This window comes from Malaclemys terrapin, chromosome 9, assembly GCF_027887155.1.
Source record: "Malaclemys terrapin pileata isolate rMalTer1 chromosome 9, rMalTer1.hap1, whole genome shotgun sequence".
Taxonomy (NCBI): Eukaryota; Metazoa; Chordata; order Testudines; family Emydidae; genus Malaclemys; species Malaclemys terrapin.
In genome coordinates this window covers 45,793,712-45,798,962 of record NC_071513.1, presented here as the reverse complement: position 1 = coordinate 45,798,962, position 5,251 = coordinate 45,793,712, and the positions used below count along the sequence as shown (strand labels likewise).

General features: G+C 51.7%; 1 long non-coding RNA gene across 1 annotated transcript; it reads right to left on the bottom strand.

The window, feature by feature from the left end:
- Positions 1-543: 543 nt before the first annotated feature.
- Positions 544-2,318, bottom strand: LOC128843685 (uncharacterized). The gene is made up of 2 exons (XR_008446331.1): positions 2,248-2,318; positions 544-1,543 (listed from the first exon to the last, which is right to left on the bottom strand). It is a non-coding gene; the product is annotated as an uncharacterized LOC128843685 (long non-coding RNA).
- Positions 2,319-5,251: the final 2,933 nt, after the last annotated feature.

Here is a 5,251-nt window from a genome sequence, read left to right as displayed (position 1 = left end):
TACTGCGCTTTTGTGATGCAAAAGTCACTTCACCACAAACATAGCAGAAGTTATCTGCACTGTTCACACAAGTACGAAGCATCTCTGCTCACTTTGGCTAAACAGAAATGTGTCCCTTTGCAAAATCAAACACTGACAAATAAGGGAGCACGACATTGTATGATTTCTAGAGCTGATATAGGGCAATTTGTTCAGCAGAGTGATGTAAGCTTCATTATGATTGCATCATCCATGACTTCTAGGAATGACATGATGCAATTCATATCATGTATGACGCAATATCAGCTTCAGATTGCATCATTCATTGTTTTGCCTAAAAAGCAAGTACTGTCCAAACCCAGTCATAGATTTATTCATAGATCCAGTCAAAGATGTATTTTAGTCATTTCTGGTTTAAATTGAGATCCCTTCCCTTTATAACTCACTTATCCTCCGCCATTCCCAAGCCAAGGGTCGTATATACTGACCCAATAGCATATCTTGAAAACTAGAGCCAATCAACAATTTTAAGCACCATTTTCGTTCTCAGTGACCCAGAATTAGTAAAGTTTGACTACATTTATTTCAGAAGCATTTTGGCTGTAGAGCAGTGTTATTGATTAAACTCAAGAACAAACAAAGAAATCCAATCAGGCCTTCCTATTGAAACGCTGGTTGAGTGATTATGCAAAACAAACTTTGTCAAAACCTTTAAAACCTTTCTCCTCTTCATAGAATCATAGAATATCAGGGTTGGAAGGGACCTCAGGAGGTCACCTAGTCCAACCCCCTGCTCAAAGCAGGACCAATCCCCAACTAAATCATCCCAGCCAAGGCTTTGTCAAGCCTGACTTAAAAACCTCTAAGGAAGGAGATTCCACCACCTCCCTAGCTAACCCATTCCAGTGCTTCACCACCCTCCTAGTGAAAAAGTTTTTCCTAATATCCAACCTAAACCTCCCCCACTGCAACTTGAAACCATTACTCCTTGTTCTGTCATCTGGTACCACTGAGAACAGTCTAAATCCATCCTCTTTGGAACCCTCTTCCAGGTAGTTGAAAGCAGCTATCAAATCCCCCCTCATTCTTCTCTTCTGCATACTAAATCATCCCAGTTCCCTCAGCCTCTCCTCATTTGTTGTTGTTACCCTTCCCTTTTTATTTATGACACCCCCAAAGGCATTTGCGCCTGGAACTGCTGAGCTGCCCTAGGCAGTAACTAGTGCTGGAAGATGCCCTAGAGGACAACATGAGTGAGCTCAGCTCTGTTGGACTATGAGAGGGCACAGGGGATGAGCCTGTCTGTCACGGAGTACCCGGGCGATGCTCTGGAACTGCTCCCTATGAAGCCAATCAGGACTCTGGTGAAGTCTCCTCTCTGTGAGCAGACTGTCTTCAGGGCAAGAAGGTCACACGGCTTCCACCTTCCTGGGTCTGACCTTGGAGCATTCAGCATCCTCTGCCCCTCCGTGTGCTTCCCACAGCGAGTCCACCCAGGTGGGGTCCTGGGGAAGCCAGAGGGTCCTGCACCCCAACTTTGCAGTCAGACGTGACTCTTAGCCAGCTAGTAAAACAGAGATTTATTAAAGGACAGGAACACGGTCTAAAACAGAGCTTGTAGGTACAGAGAACAGGACCCCTCAGCCGGGTCCATTTTGGGGGGGCAGTGAGCCAGACAACCACATTTGCACTTCACTCCACGTCCCCAGCCAGCTCCAAACTGACTCATTCTCCTGCCCCTCCTCCTCTGGGCTTTGTCCCTTTCCCAGGCCAGGTGGTCACCTGATTCCTTTGTTCTCCAACACCTTTAGCTATCACCTTGTAGGGGGGAAGGGTCCAGGCCATCAGTTACCAGGAGACAGAGTGTTGGCCCTTTATTTATGTACATTGGCCCTTTGCTCTGTAACAATTACACCCCCTTATTCCACCACCTAGAGACTTAAGAAATGCATAGGGCAAACTGAGGCACCTCTACAGTATTTAGAGGAAATATTAAGAACAGTCCCACTTCATCACACTGTCCACTGAGAATGTTCTGCCACCAGCCCCTATTGTGTTCAAATCTAGGGCGTGAAGCCAGAGCGACCAGCTGGTCACGACCGTGCAGCAGTCGTGAAGGGATGAAGGCACCTGCTGTTGTTTATGTGAAAACCCGGCTGGAGATCTCACAAAAGCAGGAGTCTCAGTAATTCCTGATGTTACCAGGGTCAGGAATCCCCCAAGAGGAGACTAGCTCACAGGATTCCCGCAGTCAAGCCTTTAACTTACAAAGCCTTGGGTAGAGCCAGGGGCTGGGTCCCATTTCATCTGAACCTGGTCACCCACTCTAACGATTACAGGGTCCTACTTCATACGAAGGGTACATTTTTAAACTGTTTATATATGCTTAATAAATGATTAACAGAGGTTTTAATGATTATAGAGCCCAGGCAGGTTAGTTACAGTCATGGTTTAGATTGCTCCAGAACCCTTTGTACCCATGTGCCTATAACCAGCACTAGCACACACGCGGTGTGGTGCCACATAAGCCATGTGTGTTACAGTCAAGCCAAGTTTCCACTGGTATAAGTGAGAGCAGAGTTTGGCCCAGGGAATTTGCCCAGTGGTGAGATCAGGATGGGGCCCAGAGGCCAGGCAGTGAATCAGTGAGCTGGGATCAGAGCACAGTAGTTCCTGGTTAGTGCAATGCTCAGTCCCCCAGACCTCACTGCCTCTCAGCGAGAGGGTCTCGGAGGGGCCAGGCTCAGCCCTGAATGACAGCTGGGGTGTTGCCCCTGGGAGCGCTGGAACATGCAGGATGGGCGCCAGTTGGTTTAATTTCATTGCAATGGGAGGATAATCAGTGTGAGCCTGCCTGGAGGGAGGCCACCCTGTGTTCTGTGTTGCTGGAGGTTCTGGTCTCTGTGCTTCCACGAGGGAATGAATCCACTGATCGCTGCAAACAGGTGACGCCTGGACTGGCTATGGGCTAGTGCCATTCGGAACAGGAGAACGCTTGCTAAACCCAGAACGTGCTGGGTGTTACGGTGGGCCCTGTGGCCCCTGGGGTGCCAGGTGGCCAAAGGAATCCATGGTGCCTTTGACACCATCTTAAAGATGCGGAGAGCGTTTGCCCAGTTCTGACCTCACCCCATCATCAACCCTTAGAGCCTTCCTCAAAAGGAGCCACAGGCTGGATCAAGGAGGGGACAATATCTGCTGAGTGCATCTTCCCTGGGGCTCTGGAAGGTGGATCTGGGGGAGAGGGCAGTGGGGGCTGCGAGGAGCCAGGGAGTGGGTATGTAGCTGGGGCCATGGGAGAGGGTGCTCAGGAGATGTCTGGTGGGAAGCATGAGCATTTCCCTGCCCTCTCTGTGGGACAAGCCCCCCCCAGGGTGTGTCAGAGGGGCACCCCAGAGGAGCTCTGCCAAGTGCAGAAGGGAGGGGAAGGCCAAGGTTAACAGGCTCTGCCCCCTCAGACCTCTCTCCAGCTCTGGGGACACGGGGGGAGACTGCAAGGACACAGGCAGGTGGCTGGGAGACAGAGGCATGTACAGGGGTGCAGCAGGGGAAGGCGAGGGAAGAGCAGCTCCCACGCCTTGCCCCACAATCTGGCTCCTGGGCTGCCTCAGAGGGGAACCCAGGTGCTGCTGTGAGCCAGAGAGGCGCTCGGCCAGGGGCTGGTGAGAACCGGGCTTTGGGAGGAGGAGACCCCTGGGAATTTCCCACCCTCTTCCTGTGCCCTCCCTGAGCTCTGCAGCAAGTCACAACTCCAGCAAGGCTGAGGAGAGCAACTGAGCCCGCCTCGTAAGCCTCAGGGGCCTGTTGGCTCTGCCCACCACTCTGTAACCAACCAGTGACTCCTCACCCCCGGACCAGCCTTTTCACGCACTTTGCTTTTTCCCCAGTGACAAGCTTCTGCTCTGACATGGGGGGTTCCGGGCCATCCTGGCTGGGCTCAGGGCAAGCTGGCATGACTGAGAGCGGCCCCACTCAGACCGGTGTGCAGATGCTCCTGTCATCCTGGTGAGAACTGGTGCAGGATAAACACAAGGGGCAGCTTGTGCGGGCTGGGCCAGGCCAAATGCCCCACAATCACTGGGACAGTCTGTTCTTGCTGCAGGATGATAACGAAAATCAATAACAAAAACAAGCAGTGTGGGAGCTGGCTGGGAGCCGGGTTACTGGAGCAAGCACAGACAGTGTTGGCAGCATCTGAACCCTCCACCTTGGATAGAACAGCTCCTTAGTCAACACTCTTCAAGAATGAACCCTGGCTGTTGGACCCTGTCCACATGGGGCAAGCCTAGTTCCCCCTCCCACAGGGAGCAGGAAACACTAGTCTCATGCCAAGACACCCAGCAGTATACACTGCATGGGCGTGTGCGCACACACACACACACACACACACACACACACACAGGGCCAGCCAATCATTCCTCATAACCCTTAGCACTTACATAACACTTTGCGTTTGCAAAACGCCGTATAAATATAAACCAATTAACAAGTATTTGGTGAGTATCAACAAAGACACTTAGAGGGCAAAAACAGGACTATAAAAAGCCAGCTTAGCCTCTTCCAAGGGGCATTCTGTGACACGGGAAGGAAAGGTTTCGCTCTGTGGTAAGCTAGCTCTTGACAGAGCTCACGCAACCAAACTCGCACAGAAAGATTTTGTTTGGAATGCAAAATATCCTGGCTGAGCCAAGCTGGCAGGGACACCGAATTTCCATCCCACAGGAAATTCTGAGTGTTCAAGATTTTGTTTTGTTCTGAATTGGAACAAAATGTTGAATCTGAGAATGTTGGGCAACATGCTGATTCGGCAACACACTGGTGCCACTACTGCCAGCCTTGTCTCCTGTGCTGCCCCTTCCTTCTGTGTCATAGATAGGATGGGGGAAGGAAACCCCAGGGCTGATGACAGGAGAGAACCCTGGTTCTCTGGGTAGCTGGGTGCCTGAGGGTGTCCCCAGGGAACTAGGAGCTGGGCATTCCAGCACCCTGCAAGTTGGGAATCTGGGAGCTGGGCTGCTGGGAAGGTGGATGGCACCAAGAACTTGACAGCCTGCAAGTCAAGCAACCTGGGGTGCTGGGGAGCAGGGCAGCTCATAAGCTGTGCAGGCCAGGGAGCCTGGGAGCCCAGCTCCGTGACAGCCTGGCCTGGGAAGCTAGGAATCCCATGGAGCCTGACAGCCTGTCCATCAGCTGGGTGGATGCCAAGATACAGCCTGCCTGCCTGGGTTCCCGCCAAACTTTGGATGGTATTGACACATGCCTGCAGAATGGT